The sequence below is a fragment of the Lycium barbarum genome, chromosome 3 (genome assembly GCF_019175385.1).
Source record: "Lycium barbarum isolate Lr01 chromosome 3, ASM1917538v2, whole genome shotgun sequence".
Lineage (NCBI taxonomy): Eukaryota > Viridiplantae > Streptophyta > Magnoliopsida > Solanales > Solanaceae > Lycium > Lycium barbarum.
In genome coordinates, this window is record NC_083339.1 from 122,846,133 (window position 1) to 122,865,857 (window position 19,725).

General features: G+C 39.5%; 2 pseudogenes; both read left to right on the top strand.

Annotated features, from left to right (window-relative positions):
- The first annotated feature begins 775 nt into the window (after positions 1 to 775).
- On the top strand, positions 776 to 13,761 carry LOC132632173 (subtilisin-like protease SBT3.4; annotated as a pseudogene).
- Positions 13,762 to 14,138: 377 nt separating this feature from the next.
- LOC132632175 (subtilisin-like protease SBT3.5) lies at positions 14,139 to 18,703 on the top strand (annotated as a pseudogene).
- Positions 18,704 to 19,725: the final 1,022 nt, after the last annotated feature.

Genomic DNA, 19,725 nt, shown 5'->3' on the forward strand with positions numbered 1-19,725 from the left:
AAGATTGTATAAGAACTGGGAAAGTTTTGATGGTTTTCACAACTTGTGGGTTTTTATGTCTATAAAAAAAAAACTTCTACTTCAAATCATGTCCAAATGGCTCCAAATTACTTTTAAGTAGTTCTGATAAGGAAATAAAAACAATGCTACTGTATTACATAAGAATTGAAAGTCGATAAAAAATACTTTCTCATCAACCACTAGAGAGGAGACTGTACCTTCGGTTTCATAAAAGCTACTAGCAAGACACCTAGCAATGAATTTTTCAAGGAAAAAAAGAAATTACATAATGATATTTGACATAAAGATTAGGGAAGTTGAAGTGACTTAAGTTGTATATTACTCTTTATAGTGCATTTTATAGAATTTGACATAGAAAATGAAAAGTTACACAATGGTCGAAAGCTTAAAGGAATTAAAACGATGAGCTAGGCAAATGGAAAACTCTTTAGATTCCAATTAATTTTAAATAGAATTACTCATCTACTAGATTTTTTTTTTTGAATGATAAAATGTCGAGCGTTTGTATATCAACCTATTACTTTGGCCTTTGAATCTCCTGATAATTATAATAAAATGTGTCCAAAAAATAAGAGATTTTTATCCACCATCACATTTTTTTTATATAGAAGAGCTTAGGTTTCGACACTTCTGCTTCCGTGTCATTAAATTTAATGCTGAAACAAATTTGACTTTTCTTCCCCTCTTTCATCCTTTCGCAATCTCCATTCCATAGCATTCTAGTGCTTTCTTCCTCACTTTCGCAATCTCCGTTGCTAACCCTTCAATCAAATTCTTAAAATGTGAACTACAACTACAAAGAACAAAAAGAAAAAGAAAAAAAAAAACACATTCCTATGAGCAAGCTTCAATGGCATAAGGCTAACAACGAATTATATACAGAAAGTCTTTTTTTTCCCTATTCTTTTGATAAGGTAAATTGAAACAAAACCTAATGTAATAAATAGTCAATAATTGAGCATACAAAAATTTAAAAGCCTGGAAAGCAAATTGAAGAAGGCAACTTTTCAACGATATAAGGAAAACACTAAGACGCCAAGCTCCGACATTCGAGTAATTGAATTGTTATCTATCCCCACAACCACATAAGCAGACCTCACAGCTTTTGCCACAGATCTTCTTTGTCTTGACATTGTTTCACTGATTTAGAGCCAGAGGCGTATGTAGCCTATAAGGTTGGGGTTCAACTGAACCCCAAACTTTGGACGCGGAGCCTAAATTTATATATAAAAAATTATTAAAATTGTACTAAATAGTAGATATGAACCCCTAACTTTAAAAATATAATGGGTTCAATGCTAAAAATCTATAAATTGAACCCATAAATTTTAAATCCTGAATCCGCCTCTGTTTAGAGCTCCTTTAGTCTTCTACACACAAGAATTGTAGCATAAGGAATCTTTCTGTAGATAAATAGAGAGGTCTCTATGAAAATAGTATTAGAAGAGTACTTGAATTTATAGGGTAAGAATTGCAGTTTTGGAATATGAAAATTCACTTAAAAATCTGAAAGATCAAGTATTAAAACAAACACTAACAGGATAAAACGTGAACATTAACTTTGAAGACTAATTACATGCATCATGTACATATATCTCCTTTCGTGTTGGATAGTTACTATTTTGTATTTCTTTTTCTATTGAATTTACTCAGTTGTATACCAAATCTTTAGGAATTAAATTGAGTTTGAAGGGTGTAAATGTCTTTCAACTTCTGAAAGACATTTTCGTAATCCAACTTTTAACTTAAAGCTTCCCACTTTTAGTATAGCACTCCCTCCAAATCAAAAAAAGAGTCCACTTAGCCATTTGCACGCCTTTAAAAAACTCTTCACTCCAAGAAAAAAATATGTAAATTGACTAAACTACCTCTAATTAAATAGGCATTGAGATTTGATCACATAACACTTAATAGGGGCAAATATGGAAAGATAAGGTTAATTGTTTCTTGATTTAATAAGTAGACACTTTTTTTATTCAAGAAAAAAAGCTAGATGGACACTTTTTTTTTATCCGGAGGGAGTATATGATATGATGAAAGAGAATTTTAAACTTACCATTAGTAATAAACTACTTAATTATGACAAATTGATTCTTGAGACAATGTGTTTCACGTTGGACTACTTGTTTTGTAATCCCCCAAAATTTGGAAGTATCCTAAGCTTTGTTCCTTCTCTCGATTGCGATTGCATGACGTTTGAATTCCATGTTCTGCTCACGGACACACTTCTCTAATTGTTTTTTTCATATGAAAGGATGCATATATATTTCCACTGTTTATTATATGTGACATATTTTTAGTCCCTTATCAAAAGAAATGATATATTATTATATCTTTGCAACAATTTAACCTTAATTTTTTCATTTTATTCTTATGACATGATTTTATAATCACACAAATATTTATATCTTAGTTTAGACAATAGATTTTAAAAGTTCTTTTTAAAATCTGAGGCAATTCATAGAAAATGGAATAAAGGGAGCTTGTCACACGAATTCTTTTCTACTGGACTTTCCAAAAGAATCAATTTCAAAGAAAGGATAAACACTTCTAATTTCTCGTAAGTTTGGTCCATAGACTATCAGTCTATTATAGAGCTTGACAAAAGTTAAAGTGCTTTAAATTAAAAGGCATCTTTTTTAAATGTAGTTAAAGAAATAGTAAACAAAATAAAAGATTCTATTTTCATTTTCCCATCAGTGGACCAAAAACACACATGGTTTCATCTGCCGTCCTTTTTGCCTGTGTTTTCACATATAAAGATCTAGAAAATATTAAACATAGAAAAGAATTTAACTTATATACCCCAAAAAAAAAAAAAACTACACTATTCGGTCACCTAAAAAATATGTACATGTATGATGTAACCTTACCAAAAAAGTGAATAATCTTGAAAAAATAAGTTAGGTTATTTGTTACAGAAGATGAAGCTGATCTGATAATATAAAAATTATTTACTTGGATGTTAGTTAAGACTTGTAGAGAAATTCGTCCCAATGATTCACAATCAGTTTGCCCCTTGAACATTTGATATTGGGGTGAATAGTGAAGCTCACTTTGTGGACTACCCAAACTTTATGTGGAAGTTTGATTTTCCATCTTATTTGGTGTCATTTCATACTCAAATAAGACACTGATTATCGTAAGTTCAATAACCAAGTATTCAGTACCTAAATATGAGTTTAATACCTCTGCATCAGAGAAGTTTAGTACTGTTAATGAAAACATTACTCATTTATTCAATTTATACATGCTTTAAATGATAAAACGCCCTTAACAGTGTGAAATGTTCAGATCCAATGGTAAACATGTCACAAATCCAAACCAAGCATACTGCTAAATGAGTTACTGAATCAGAATTACTATAAATAACGGCGACTAGTGACAAAGGTTGTTCATTGAAACTAGTTCTATAGTCCTCTGTTTAATTCCAGAAATGAGCATCAACCACTTTCTTCGATATTACTTGGCTTTCATTGCTCTACTCCTTATCTTCAACTTGTCGGACATTGTTTTAGGAATTTATGCAAATGGTGCAACCAAAGTGAGTATATCAATACTAGTTAATCTGCAATTTCTTTTGGTTATGGTTACATAATATTAATGATATCTCAAGCAATTACTTCATCGTGGTAAAACTAATGGTATCACAAATGATTGTCAAATACTACTACTATATATGATCATATTGTTTACATGGGGAAGAAGGCAATATGATGATGCACAATTCACAACATCAGCTCACCATCAATTACTTACTTCTGTCCTTGGAAGGTAACGAAAGGAAAGACCAACAAATTGATTTCTCCTAATTAATATATGTGCAAGACAATTTAATTCACAATTTCATGTTTTCTCCTGCTAAAGTCCAGAAGCAGCAAGAGATTCAATCATCTACAGTTACAAACATGGTTTCTCTGGCTTCGCAGCCAAGTTAACAAAACCTCAAGCCAAAAGGATAGCAGGTAAATGATCGTACTACTTTGTAACCTCTCTAATTCTAGCTAGTTAAAGTAGGACTTTGAAAGGGTTAAAGATGATGACATATTTGTTGATTAAATTTGGCGCATAAAAGCTTAACAGTTATCACTATAGTTAAGTACTTGGATTCACACAATAGTTAAGCTTACCTGTCATGGGCCTAAAATCTAAGGCAGCGTGGGGCAGCGATGAAGGTCTTAACTACCGCTCAAAGCTTCATCCCAACTCTTAGTCACTGGCGGAAACAGTGAATAATACAAAGGCAAACACACACAAGAACTGAAAGTAAGAGGCACACGGATTTGGGAGGCAAATGCCCGTTTTTGATATATCTCTCTAGATGAATCTTTACAAGTATACAAGGTGAATTGAATGAATGCCTACTGCCCTGAAGGCTTACAATATTTATAGCTAGAAAAGAATCCCTAAGCTGGCCAGTGGGTCCTATGCATGTGGCTGCCTTTGTTGAACAGCTTGCTGTCATGGACCACAGGCTGGCAGATTCAGTGCTTGCCTTAGCTGGAGAGTGGCCCACGAGTAGAAAGGTGTGCGGCTGGTCTCCCACTCTTGTCTGGCAAGCTGGCCTCCCATTATTGTGCAGACAGATGGGCGGCTTGTCCCCCACTCTTGTCTGGCCAGTTGGCGTCCCACTCCTGTGGGCCCTTTGGCATGCTGACTTTGACCCGCGTGTGGTGCTGGCTGCGAACGATGAGGGGCGGAGGAAGGCGGGGCCTCACATTCTCCCTCAACAGTTTTGGCGACGACCGCGGCGCCACACAATTGCAAGAATTCATGGACCTTATCCTTGAATTGCCATAAGTCCTCGTATGCTTCCCATGTAGCCTCCTCAGGCGGTTGTCCCTTCCAATGGACCAGAAATTGGGCATGCGAATTGCCCCAACCTTTGCCCCGGACCAGTTGATGGTCGATGATTGCCTCGATTTCCTTGTCCTTAGCAGTAGGAGTTTCGAAAATTCTGGCACGGCTGGCTTGAGCCCGATTCTGGTCTTCCTTGTCTTCGAAAAATGGCTTTAATTGGCTTGCATGGAAGACAGGATAGATCCTCAAGTGATGAGACATGTCCAGCCGATAGGAAATCTTGCCCACCTTGGCAACGATTTCGAAGGGGCCCTCGTACCGTCGAATCAAACTTTGATTCAAGCTTCTAAGGGACTTGAACTGCCTCGGATTGAGTTTTACCATGACTTTGTCTCCGATTCTATAATTTGTCGGACGACGTTTGCGGTCAGCAAACTTCTTCATCTTCCGGGCTGCCTTGTCTAGATATGATCTGGCCATATCCATTTGTTCTTCCCAGGCCTTGGCCATATGAAACGCCCCTGGGTTCCTTAGTTCCGCTCTAACAGGAAGCGATTGCGGTGTGTTGGGCTGTTGCCCAGTTGCTAGCTCGAAGGGACTCCTCCCTGTTGCCTCACTCCGTTGCAGGTTGTATGAAAATTGGGCGGTGTCGAGCAGCTTAGCCCAATCTTTCTGGTTGGCACTGACAAAGTGCCGCAAATAAAGCTCCAGCAGTGCATTGACCCTTTCTGTCTGACCATCCGTTTGGGGGTGAAAACTGGTTGAGAAATGTAACTCAGACCCTAACAAGCTAAACAGCTCCTTCCAAAAAGCCCCCGTGAATCGCGGATCACGGTCACTTATGATGTGCCTCGGCACACCCCAATGCTTGACAACGTCTTTGAGAAACAACCTTGCGGCTTCTTTGGCTTTGCAACTAGCCGTTGTGGGGCTGAAAGTTGCGTATTTTGAGAAGCGATCTACAACCACCATAATTGTGCCACAGCCTTCAGAATTGGGCAAGCAAGTGATGAAGTCCATGGTGACGCTGTCCCATGGTCTCTCAGCAACGGGTAACGGTTCCAGTAGGCCTCCAGGGGCCTTGTTCTCTACCTTGTCTTGTTGGCATACAAGACATGTGCGGACATAGACTTCAATGTCATCTCTCATGTGCGGCCAGTAGTATGATGACTCCAGCAATGCCATGGTCCGTTTCTGTCCAGTATGGCCTGCCCAGGCCGTGTCGTGTCCCTCCTTGATAAGGGTACGCCTCAGATTACCCCATTTTGGCACATAAATGCGCCTACCTGTGGTGTAAAGGACCCCGTCATCCGCCCAAAATTTCTTCGTCTTACCTTGGCTGGCCAAGACAAGAATCTGTTGTGCAACTGGATCGTGTTGCAAGCCCTGTTTGATGGCAGCGATAATGTCGCTGCTGGCTGTACTGACTATGGTTTCCAAGACTGCTTTGCGGCTCAGCGCATCGGCCATGACATTGGCCTTTCCTGGCTTATACTCAAGGGTATAATCAAACTCGGCTAGAAAATCTTGCCACCGAGCTTGCTTTGGTGACAACTTCTTCTGAGACTGGAAATAACTTTTCGCCACGTTATCCGTTTTGACAGTAAAATGTGCCCCCAGCAAGTAGTGACGCCAAGTCCTTAGACAGTGGACGACGGCCGTCATTTCCTTCTCTTGGACAGTATATCTCCGTTCTGCCTCATTCAACTTCCGGCTTTCAAAGGCTATAGGGTGTCCCTCTTGCATAAGAACACCGCCAATGGCAAAATCTGATGCATCGGTATGGACTTCAAACACCTTAGTGAAGTCCGGCAGAGCCAAGACAGGCTCTTTCACAATTGCTGCTTTGAGGCCGTCAAACACCTCTTGGCACAAAGAAGTCCATTTCCACTCGCGACCCTTCTTCAGCATGTCGGTCAGTGGTGCTGCAATGGCCGAGTATCCAAGGATAAACCGCCTGTAGTAGTTGGCAAGGCCAAGAAAGGACCGAAGTTCAGTTACTTTGGTTGGGGCCTCCCAATCTTGAATGGCACTGACCTTGTCGCTATCCATTCTGATTTCTCCTTGGCTGATTGTATGGCCAAGGAACTGCACTTGTGGCTGGGCAAAAATGCATTTCTCCTGCTTGACGCAAAGGTCATTCTCCCTCAACACTTGGAAAACCGTGCGGAGATATTCTAGGTGCTCTTCCAAGCTGTTGCTGTATACTACGATGTCATCAAGGTAGATTACAACAAACTGGTCCAAGAATGGATGGAAGAGTTTGTTCATGAGTGTGAAAAATGTAGCAGGGGCATTGGTTAGGCCGAATGGCATGACTAACCACTCGAACGCCCCATATCTGGTCACACAAGTCGTCTTTGACTCGTCCCCTTCGGCAATCCGCACTTGATAGTATCCTTTTCGCAGGTCCATCTTGGTGAATACCTTGGCTTGCCCTAGCCGATCGAACAAATCTGCAATCAAGGGAATGGGATACTTGTTTTTCACCGTGACCTTATTAAGGGCACGATAATCAATACAAAGCCTCAGCGTTCCCTCTTTCTTCTTTTGGAACAACACGGGTGCTCCAAACGGTGCTTTAGAAGGGCGGATGTGCCCAGCTTCCAACAATTCTTTGAGCTGCTTCCTCAGCTCCTCAAGTTCTGGTGGTGCCATGCGATAGGGAGTCATGGCGGGTGGCTTGGCTCCTGGAACCAGCTCAATCTGATGGTCAACCTCCCTTCGTGGAGGTAAACATTTGGGCAGCTCGTCGGGCATGACGTCCCTGTTCTCCTTGAGGACTTGCTGCACGCAAGGGGATAGTGCTCCCCCCTCTTTGGCCTTGTTTTCATCCGCAACTGCAACAAGAGTTACGAGAAAGGTTGGTTCCCCTTTCTTGAAGCCTTTTATCAACTGCATCGCGGACAAGCGCACGCCCGTTTGATGTACACGAATCTACGGCACGTCACAAGAATAGCTTGGATCTCTAATCAACAGTTGGTTGAGACGCGGCGAAATAAACGCGTTGATCTCATACCAGAAATCCAGACCCAATACTATATCAAATACATCCATAGGGGCCACAGTGAAATCGGTGAACCCTTGCCAAGTGCCTAAGACGAGATGGACTTTTGGGGCAAATCCATTTACGTCAGTGGGGAGGCAGTTGACTGTCTTTAGCAGCGAATCACTGGAAACATAGGAAAGGCTCAGCTCCTTTGCCTTGTCCTCTGTAATGAAGTTGTGAGTCGCACCTGTGTACAACAGTTCCTCGCTGCTCATACCTGGGATCTGAAGAGTGAGCTTTGTGAAAATCGGTTAAGGACTCCGCCACCACAATGGCATTGTCAAGACTGTCAACTTGACGTCTTTGTAACTCTTGTTTGGCCCAGTTTTGGAGGTCATCCAAGAAGTAGAACAACAGTTCCTCGCTGCTCATACCTGGGATCTGAAGAGTGAGCTTTGTGAATTCCTTCACGTACTCGCGGATAGTGGATGTTTGCTTGAGCTCCCTCAACTTTCGACGGGCCTCGTGCACAACGTTTTGGGGGTAAAACTGCCGTTTTAACTCCCTCTTGAACTGTTCCCAATTCTTAATGGAACATGCTCCTATCTCCATCTCCGCTTTCTTTCTCCGCCACCACAGTAAGGCGGTATCGCTCAAGTACATGGCTGCTGTCCGAATGCGAGCAACTTCTTCGTTAATGTTGACGTGGTCGAAGTACGCGTACAAATGAACTCTTCCACATCTTGCGCGTTCCTTTCACCCTTGAAATTTTTGGGTTTAGGAACTTCTATGCGGGTTTCTCGAATATTGACTGGACCAGCACCGTTTCTGAGCCTGGCCGCTTCCAGTTGCGTCTCCAAGGTCTCTACCTTAGTTTGCAAACTGGCCAGCGCCTCTGTGAGCCTGAACTCAAGGCCGGTCAGCGCCTCCTTGTGGTCGTAGCTCTCTGCTTTAGCGTCTTTTTGGACTTCGTCTAGTCCATCAAGCGCAATTGATTCAAGAGTTTGAAAGTTTTCTTGTAAGGCGTCAAATCGTTGGCTTAAGTTGAATAACCCAGCTTCTGTGTTGATGACTTTTTCCACCAGCTGGTTTGGCGCCGAACTTTCGCACACATCACCCGTAGTAGGAGGTAGTTGGAAGGTCAGCCCTTCAGATAGAACAGCGGGTGGACCTCGGACTTGGCTTCGGTCCCGTTGTTTCTTCTGTTTGGTTGTCTTCTTGGTGGGAGATTTGTCTCCACCGTGGTGCTCGTCGTGAACAGTTTCTTCGTTGGTGTTAGCCATGATTGTAACTCGCTCTGATACCACTTGTCACGGGCCTAAAATCTAAGGCAGCGTGGGGCAGCGATGAAGGTCTTAACTACCGCTCAAAGCTTCAGCCCAACTCTTAGTCACTGGCGGAAACAGTGAATAATACAAAGGCCAACACACACACGAACTGAAAGTAAGAGGCACACGGATTTGGGAGGCAAATGCCCGTTTTTGATATATCTCTCTAGATGAATCTTTACAAGTATACAAGGTGAATTGAATGAATGCCTACTGCCCTGAAGGCTTACAATATTTATAGCTGGAAAAGAATCCCTAAGCTGGCCAGTGGGTCCTATGCATGTGGCTGCCTTTGTTGAACAGCTTGCTGTCATGGACCACAGGCTAGCAGATTCAGTGCTTGCCTTAGCTGGAGAGTGGCCCACGAGCAGAAAGGTGTGCGGCTGGTCTCCCACTCTTGTCTGGCAAGCTGGCCTCCCATTATTGTGCAGACAGATGGGCGGCTTGTCCCCCACTCTTGTCTGGCCAGTTGGCGTCCCACTCCTGTGGACCCTTTGGCATGCTGACTTTGACCCGCGTGTGGTGCTGGCTGCGAACGATGAGGGGCGGAGGAAGGCGGGGTGGCACATTACCCCTCATTGAATTTGTTGCTGAGTTACCTGATGTGGTTCCGAATCACTTATACAAGTTGTACACAACAAGAAGCTGGGATTATCTTGGCCTGTCCACATTTTCTCCACCAAAAAACCTCTTTCATGAAGCCAACATGGGACATGGTATCATCATAGGTGTCCTTGATATAGGTGAAACTCTTCTTTAATCCTTTCATTAATGCATTCTAAAGACAGGAATTTCTAGTAGAAAGTACCAAATGCAGTACAAAGTCACTTGTTATGTTTTCAAAACTCTAAGTTACCTACTCACCCAAAATGCAGGAACATGGTCAGAATGTGAAGCATTCAATAACAAAGGCCTTGGGCCAATCCCTTCAAAATGGGAGGGCCACTGCAGTCTAGTAAAAACATTGATCCAGCTAAGGCATGTAACAGGAAACTCATTGGAGCAAAATACTTTTTAAAAGGTTTAGAAGTAGAGCTTGGACCGCCGATAATCAAGGATCCAAATTTTCTTAAGAATGAGTGCGTGTCACCAAGGGATAAAAATGGACATGGCACACACACATCAAGCACCGCAGGTGGCTCCTTCACACCAAATGCCAGTTACCACGGACTTGCTTATGGTACAGTTAGGGGTGGCGCACCCAAGGCTAGGCTTGCTATGTACAAGGTGTGTTGGGACCGGCCTACAGGAGCATGTTTCTTTGCTGATATAATAAAGGCTATTGATAAAGCAATTCATGATGGAGTTGATACTTTATCACTATCCCTTGGCACAGCCACATCTCAGTACGCTGATGTTGATATGGGCAGTGGCGTTGCTTTTGCATCTTTCCATGCTGTCATAAATGGAATCACAGTCGTTTGTTCGGGAGGAAAAGATGGGCCAATTCCACAAACAATAGAAGACAGAGCACCATGGATCCCAACCGTGGCAGCTTCTAGTATCGATAGGTCCTTTCCTACACTCATTACATTAGGCAACAACCGGACTTTCGCTGTAAGTTCTCTTTCTTAATTGAAAATAATATACTTAAGAAGGAAAATAAAATGAACATCTAGAACGAATTGTAATTAATTTGTATCTGTAGGGTCAATCTCTGTATACTGGAAAGGAGACTTGTTTTATCAGCATCGTACATCCAGAAAGCTCTGATTTTGAAGGTGATCGGTATGTTCTTAATAAGATATTGTAATTTATCAACAAATCCCTAATTCAACAACTTGTTTTTCTTGTTTATGCTATTTTTAGGGCTAATTTTGTGTCTTCATTGGGGATTTTTGTTTATAACTTTATTGCCGAGCTAAATGTACATGAATTCATGGATTTTGAAGATATTGCGACAACTTAAATACAAATGATACATGGGCAGCTAGAAAAGTGGTGCTTTGCTTCCTGGTTAAAGGAGATGAGTTCGAATTAGGAACAACTCTACAAGTTTTCCAGGAGGTTGGCGGCTTGGGATTGATTGTTGCTAAGAATCCAACCAGAACCCTGAATTATGATGCTTCTGACTATCCCAGTATTGGAGTAAGTTTTGATGTTGGAGCTCAATTACTCGATTACATTAGATATTCCAGGTAGACGAACATATCTGATTCATTTTCCTTTTGCAAAGAGAAAGGAAATCTTAAATCCCTTCGTTTGGTGCTTAAAACTATCATTAAAAAATAATGCAAGAAGCCACAAATAAAGCTGAGTCCTACCAGAACTCATGTTGGAAAACCTGTTTCAACACATATTGCATCCTTCTCATCTCGAGGTCCCAATTCGGTTGCCCCTGCCATACTTAAGGTATGACTATTTGCGCATAACCAAGTCGTACACATTGTGGCACTCATGAATTCTAATACTGCATCAATAAAAAAATACAACAACAATGCTTTAATTCCAAGTAAGTTGGGGTTTAGTTGCACTCAAGCGTGTGCCCTAGTGAATATTGAAGTGGATTGAGAACCATGAGGTCTCAGGTTCATATCCCAGCAGAGTAAAAAACACTAAATGATTTCTTCCCATCTGTCCTAACCTTGGTAGATAGAGTTACGTGGTACCTATTGCTAGTGGTCGAGGTGCGGGCAAGTTGACCCAAATACCACAGTTATTTAAAAAAAAAAAAAAGTTGGCTTCACTATGTGATAGTACAAGAAGTTTCCTATACTCTTCACTAACATATAAATAAATGATAAGACTAATAGACTCCAAGAAAACATAAAAACCTAACAAATTAATGTTGCTAAAACACAGTCTCAACTAATAGATATCACCTAAGTAGATATTTTTCCTACATTGTACCGTATTTTTTCTTAAAGTCTGTGAATTCCAACAAATTGTAGGTCTTTTGAGACGACTTCCTTCTAAGTAATTTTAGGTCTACCTTGTTCTCTTTCAACACCCTCACTCACCATGGTTTTGCATCTACAGACCGATGCATTTGGAGATCGACTTGGACATGACCAGGCCATTCCAAGAGATTTAATCTCATTTTATCCTTGATATGTGATACTTGCACCTTCTAAATATTGCATCATATTTCTAAGTTAATGTCTGATGTTACAGCCAGATATAGCAGCTCCGGGAGTCAATATATTGGTTGTTATTCCTCCTGAAGAAACTCCGTACGAGTTTAAATCAGGAACGTCCGTGGCAGCTCCACACATTTCTGGTATTGTCGCCTTGCTCAAGTCACTGCATCCACACTGGACTCCAGCTGCTATCAAGTCTGCACTTGTCACAACAAGTTTTTTCAGATCCAATATTCTCTATTTATCTTTTGGTCCTTCTAAATCAACATGTCTTAGCAATAACATTTTCTTACCATAAGTCTGAATATTGTGCATGCAGCATGGCAAACGGACCCTCATTCTAGGGAACCAATTCTAGCTGAGGGAAATACGAATAAGATCGCCGATCCGTTTGATTTCGGTGGGGGACTCGAGAATGCAAATGGCGCAAAAGATCCTGGCCTTGTCTATGATATGGGAGAGTCTGACTATGTTTTTAATTATTTGTGCCCAATGGGCTATAACACTACTGCCATCGGTAGCATCATTAACGGATATGTTACTTGTGCACTCAAAATGACTTCGATTCTTGATTTCAATCTTCCTTCCTTAATGATACCGAGTCTCAAAGATACAGTTACTATTAGCAGAACCGTCACCAACTTAGGACCAATGAACTCCAAATATAAGTCCATCATTGAGCCTCCACTGGGCATTACCATAAAAGTAAAGCCTGAAACTTTGATATTCAACTCCAACATCGAGAAAATCTCTTTCACTCTCACCATTTTGACCACTCACAAATACACCACAGGCTATTATTTCGGGAACTTAACTTGGACTGACGGGGTGCACCGAGTAAGAAGCCCTATATCTGTGAGAACAGAGTTCCCAGAACTTGCTGGCTAGAGTTAAGGATGGATGCAATAGTTTGCTAATTTATCTCAATGCACTTATGTTATCTAAGTATGAAGCAGTGGACGCACAATTGAGCATCTATGCTAGATGAATCTTTTTATCTTCGCTTTACTATAACCCATAGAAAAAGAAGAATCTCCGTTACAATGACTCCAGAGATCCAAAAATATAGAAACAGAAACAATCGTATAAAATATCAATAGTGCAGTCACGTAGATTAATTACTAGACCAAGTAAAGTGGAATCGATTATTTACTTTGAATTACATTTTGACGAGTTCTTGGGTCCATGCTTAACACGGCCATTATCCAACTAGTGTAAACTTTGCCTTTCAATGAGTGAGAACAATGTTGTATTGTAACCCTTCACCAAATCATTCTATCCTATGCTTTATCTAATATTTTTCACCACTTGATTGTTGTTTGATCTCTTCAAGTGAAATTCTTATATCGTCAGAAATTAAATCAAAGAGAACATATCAAGATTTTAAATCAATGGATTAGGGATATCCTGCTACAACATAAGCTATTTATTTTACTCTTCAAAAGTATAGTACTTAATCAATACAGAGGGACAGTGGCACTTGATAGTCAGTGAAGATTTCAGGTCTTAGGGGCCAAACCAAGATTTAAACTAGTTGGGCAAATGCTGCATTTAAAAGGGAACATCACACTAAAAATCCTACTGTACAAAATTTCCTTTTAATGGACTTTGTTGGACCAACCTTTTCCATATGTAATTGTTAGACCTACTTTTCTTTTAGAAAAGCTACTATTGACCACTAAGAAACTTAAATAAGCTGAAACATTTACTACTGAGTACTAACCACTAAGAAACTTAAATAAGCTGAAACATTCATGACTTTAAGCTCGATACAAGAAAAATTGGGACTTCTTGAGGATTCGGTCCCGCTTTGATCTCAGTGAAACAGAAGGATAATTGACATATTGATGTTAAGAAACGATGTAATATTCCGTGAGAGAAATGGTATTTCCAGCTAGAGTGACTTTTGGGATAATTGGCATAATATTGATAGATTTGTTGAAAAAAAAATACAGAAGTGACTTTAATAGAGCTATTTAAACCAGTAAAACCAGTCACGAGTTGCAGCTATAAAATTAATGGAAATGACACCAATACTTAAGTGTCATTTCTATTGTTTAATATATATAATTCAAACATGATACATTCCAAACATTACTTAATGCTCTTCATAATCAGCATATCTTCAGTCCCATGTTACTCCTATAATTCATTGCACATATTATATTACCACCTGCTAATGATGATAATATAATATTCTTTGTGCTGCGTGCTTTTTAGCCTTTATTCTTGACCAAGGCATAATTGAGCTAACTTTCATGATGCCTCTATCTCTTAGATCGTGACATCAAGAAGAACACGTCATGCACAAAAAGTTATCACACAATCGCTTGAAAAATCTTTTTTTTTTTTTTTGTCCAACTAGATTCTAAAAATAGTAATTTCTATTAGGTTACACATTTTATCTTTCCATACTGCCCCATCCTTGTAGCTAGATCAAGAAAGAACCTTTGGGTTGAGATCCACAACAATGCATGAATTGGTTCAAGTTCAATTGCATGGTGCCAACAAAATCGAGTGCTAATTCCCATTTTATTGAATTAACCGATCGACGTGCTAGCGGACATTTTTTTGAATTCGATAATTTTTGAAAAAAACATTCCGATATATTTATTTATTTTATTATTATGGGAAAATAGCTTTTTTCTACTTGATAAGGCAAAGGGGGAGTATTGGTCAGACGTCAAGACCGGACTCCCAAATTGCTCGTTTCCGTCTATCGAATTGCTATAAATAGTGGAGATCAATGGCAAAGATTATCCCTTTTTTTAACTAGGCCTATACACCATTGACATAGCACAAAATGAGCATCAACCACTTTCTTCCATATAAATTGGCTTTCACTGCTTTACTCATTCTCTTCAACTTGTCAGACTTCTTAGGAATTCAAGCAAATGCTGAAAGCAATGTGAGTAGATATTAGAACACTCTATTCTGCAATTTAATCTATAAACACATTAGTATTTTGTTTCACTATAAAACTTATATCTGAAATAATTGTTAAATGTAGGTTCAGATCATTTATATGGGAAGAAGGAAACACGATGATGTTGAACTCGCAACATCAGCTCACCATCAATTACTTACTTCAGTACTGGGAAGGTAACTAAGGAAAGATAAACATATTCATTTTGTTTGGCATCCTCTATACTTGAAACTCCTAACTAATATGTGCAGACTATTAATTACTCCTTCACAACTTTATGTTTTCTCTTGATGAAGTCAAGAAGTTGCACGAGATTCAATCATCTATAGTTACAAACATGGTTTCTCCGGCTTTGCAGTCAAGTTAACGAAATCCCAAGCCCAAAAGATTGCAGGTAAATTGTAGTACTTTGCAATGTCTCTACTCGAGTTATTAAAGTAGGACTTTTGAAAGTTTGTTAATAACAAAAGGGAGAGCCAGGAATTGAAGTTTATGGCTTCTGTATTCCAAAAAAAGATAGCCTATTGGGTTCTGATAAATTATTTATACATATTGAACGGATCTTTAAAATAAATACAGGGTTTGGATCAAAACTATTGGTTCTGCCGAACCTGCAAATAATTGTAGCTCTGCCCCTGAATGAAATAGTTGTTGGTTAAACTTGGTGTCTCGGTTCCGATTGGCACATAAAAGCTAATTAACACTGAATTCAATTGCATTCTCGTGACGCATTCCGTTTGTTGATCTGTTGCAGAATTACCTGATGTGCTCCATGTAGTTCCGAATCACTTTTACAAGTTGCACACAACAAGAAGTTGGGATTACCTTGGCCTGTCCACATCTGCTCCTCCAACAAACCTCCTTCATCAAGCCAACAGGGGAGATGGTATCATCATAGGTGTCCTTGATTCAAGTTTTACTCTTTCTTTATTTTTTCCTGATACTTTATGTGGGGTCAAAGGAAAAACAATCCTTTCATTAGTGCATTCATAAAGACAGTAATTTACTATAGTAGAAGGAAAGATTATTGCATAGTATTGGTAAAAATGTACCAAATGCAGTACAAAGTCACTTATTATGTTTTCACAACTCTAAGATAACCTACTCACGCAAAATGCAGGAATATGGCCAGAACGTGAAGCATTTAATGACAAAGGCCTAGGGCCAATACCTTCAAGATGGAAAGGCCACTGTCAGTCTGGTACTAAGTTCGATGCAGCTAAGGCATGTAACAGGAAACTAATTGGAGCAAAATACTTTTTAAAAGGTTTAGAAGCAGAGCTTGGACGACCGATAATCAAGGATCCAAATTTTCTTAAGAATGAGTTCGTTTCACCAAGGGATAAAAATGGACATGGCACACACACATCAAGCACTGCAGGTGGATCCTTCTCACCAAATGCAAGTTACCATGGACTTGCTTATGGTACAGTTAGGGGTGGTGCACCTAAGGCACGGATTGCTACGTACAAGGTGTGTTGGTATTGGTTTACTGGAGGATGTACCTTTGATGATATAATGATGGGTATTGATGAAGCAATTCATGATGGAGTTGATATTTTATCCCTATCCCTTGGCTTAGGAACACCTCAGTATGCTGATGTAGATATGCGAAGTGCCACTGCTTTTGCATCCTTCCATGCTGTCATGAATGGAATTACAGTTGTTTGTTCGAGAGGAAACAAAGGACCATATCCTCAAACTGTAGAGAATGCATCACCGTGGACCCTAATTGTGGCAGCTTCTAGTATTGATAGGTCCTTTCCGACACTCATTACATTAGGCAACAATAGGACTTTTGCTGTAAGTTCTCTTACTTAATTTAACATATTTGAAAAGAAAAAAAATAAACTAATAACTTAAAAGAATTTTGTAATTAATTTGTTATAACTGACTTATCTTTAGGGTCAATCCCTGTATACTGGAAAGAAGACTGGTTTTATCAGCATCGCACATCCAGAAAGCTCTGATCTTTAAAGTAAACTGTATGTTCCTAATAAGGTACTGTAATTCATCAACAAATATCCAAATTAAACAACCCTATTTTTCTTGTTATTTTATCTCATTTGAAGGGACAATTATCTGTCTTCAAAGATCTTTTTTTATATTAATTATTGTTGCAAGCTAAAATAGCTTAAGTTCACGGACTTTGAAGCTTTTGCGACAACTTGAATACAAATGATACGTGGGCGGCCGGAAAAGTAGTGCTTTGCTTCCTTGTTAAAGGGGAAGAGTTAGATTTGCGATCAACTCGACAAGTTGTCCAAGAGGTTGGAGGCTTGGGATTAATTGTTACTAAGAACCCAACCAGAGCCCTGGGTTATTTCGTTTCTGACTTTCCAAGTATTGGACTAAGTACTGATGTTGGAGCTCAAATACTCGATTACATTATATACTCCAGGTAAACGAAAACTTTAGACTCTTTTCCTTTTTGCCATAGAGAAAATCTCAAATCACTTCGCTTGGTGCTTAAAACCATTGTTAAAAAATAATGCAGGAAAGAACAAGTAAAGCTAAGTCCTACCCGAACTCATGTTGGGAAACCTGTTTCAACACATCTTGTTCTCATCCTGAGGACCTAATTCTGTTGCCCCAGCCATACTTAAGGTATGACTTTATTACGCATCTCGCACACTATGTGGCACTTAGTAATTCTAATATTGAATCACATTTCTAAGTAAATGTGGGATGTTACAGCCAGATATAGCAGCTCCAGGAGTCAATATATTGGCTGCCATTCCTCCTGAAGAAAATCCATACTAATTCCACTTAGGAACGTCTATGGAAGCTCCTCACATTTCCGGCATTGTCGCCTTGCTCAAGTCACTGCACCCACATTGGTCTCCAGCTGCTATCAAGTCTGCACTTGTTACAACAGGTCTTTAGAAAAATCCCATTGTCTTGGAAATTCTAATGTTTGAATTAATTATGTGCATGCAGCATTTATAACCGACCCGCATTTTGGGGAACCAATTGTATCTGAGGGCAATCCAAATAATATTGTTGATCCATTTGATTTCGGTGGTGGGATCGTGAATGCAAATGGTGCAAAAGATCCCGGCCTGGTCTACGATATGGGAACATTTGACTACATTCTTTATTTGTGCTCAATGGGCTATAACAATAGTGCCATCGGTATACTCATTGATCAAGCTGCATCTTGTCCAATCAAGAGGCCTTCGATTCTTGATGTTAATCTTCCTTCTATAACCATAACTAGTCTCAAGAAAACAGTTAGTGTTAGAAGAACAATCACTAACGTCGGACCAGTGAACTCCAAATATAAGGCCATCATTGAGCCTCCATTGGGCATTACCATAAAAGTAAAGCCTGAAACTTTGATATTCAACTCCAACACCGAGAAAATCTCTCACTCTCACCATTTAAACCACTCACAAATACACCACAAGCTATTATTTCGGAAGGTTAACATGGACTGACAGGGTGCACCAAGTAAGAAGCCCTATATCTGTGAGAACCGAGTTCCCAGAACTTGTTGGCTAGAGTAAAGGATGGATGCAAGAGTTTGCTAATTTATGATAAATTATTTATCTCAATGTACTTATGTAATCTATGTATGTACCAGGGGATTCTCTACTGAGCTTCTTTGCAAAATAAGACTTTTGATCCTCCCTTTACTATGACCCGTAGCAAAAGAACCCTTACAGTGAGTTAAAAATTGAAGTCCAAAACTATAGAAACTGGTATACATTATCAGTAGTAAACTAAAAATACTAGACCAAGTAAAGGGGAACGGAGCATTCTTTAAATAGAATTAAATTTTGATGAATTCGTTTTGGAATGGCTGTGTCCACAAAGATTTAAAAAAAAATCAAGCTAATCAGAAGCACGTTGTACCCAGGAAAAAAAAATGGACAAAATCTTCTTCTTCTTTTTTTTTTTTTTTTTTTGGTTAAAAGGCGAACATATTTCTAAGCTACCAGCAAAGTTGATGAAATGCATGAAGATCCAAACAGCAAGATATTTAAAATACATACAGAATCGTTAGTTTACCTACTAGGCAAGAGAAAATATCAAGATAAAAACAAAATAGAAAAGATCCCACGCCAATACATGTTAATAGAAAAAACGGGAGACAAGAAAGTCTAAGAATTTTGTAGAAATTGCACCCTATATCTAGTTTCCACCCGGCTATATAGAAGCTAGGGAATTTTACATTCTTAATCACCCAATTCAAGCTTATTATCAAAATGGGTCATGTTTTTAAGCCTTTACCCGGGTTTGCCCATCATTGCAATCGTCAGGAACGTGCTTCCAGTTTCTGGCATGGAGACCAGACTAATGCAATTTTGCTTAAAAATCTGCAAGCACATCCTTGACGATTGCGATAATGACTTATGGTGATTCATTAGGAAGAAGACAAGGTGAAGAATAAGAGATTTGGAGCGGTTGGAGGAGTAACACAAGGTGAAGAATCAGATTTTTATAGGGCAACATCTCCTTGAAGATTTCATAATTTCAAAGAAACAAGGTTTGGCTCTACATTATTGCTTATTTTAGTTTTTCACTATTAAGTATTATCATTTATAATATCAACATAGAGTCTTAGAGTGTGTTCTA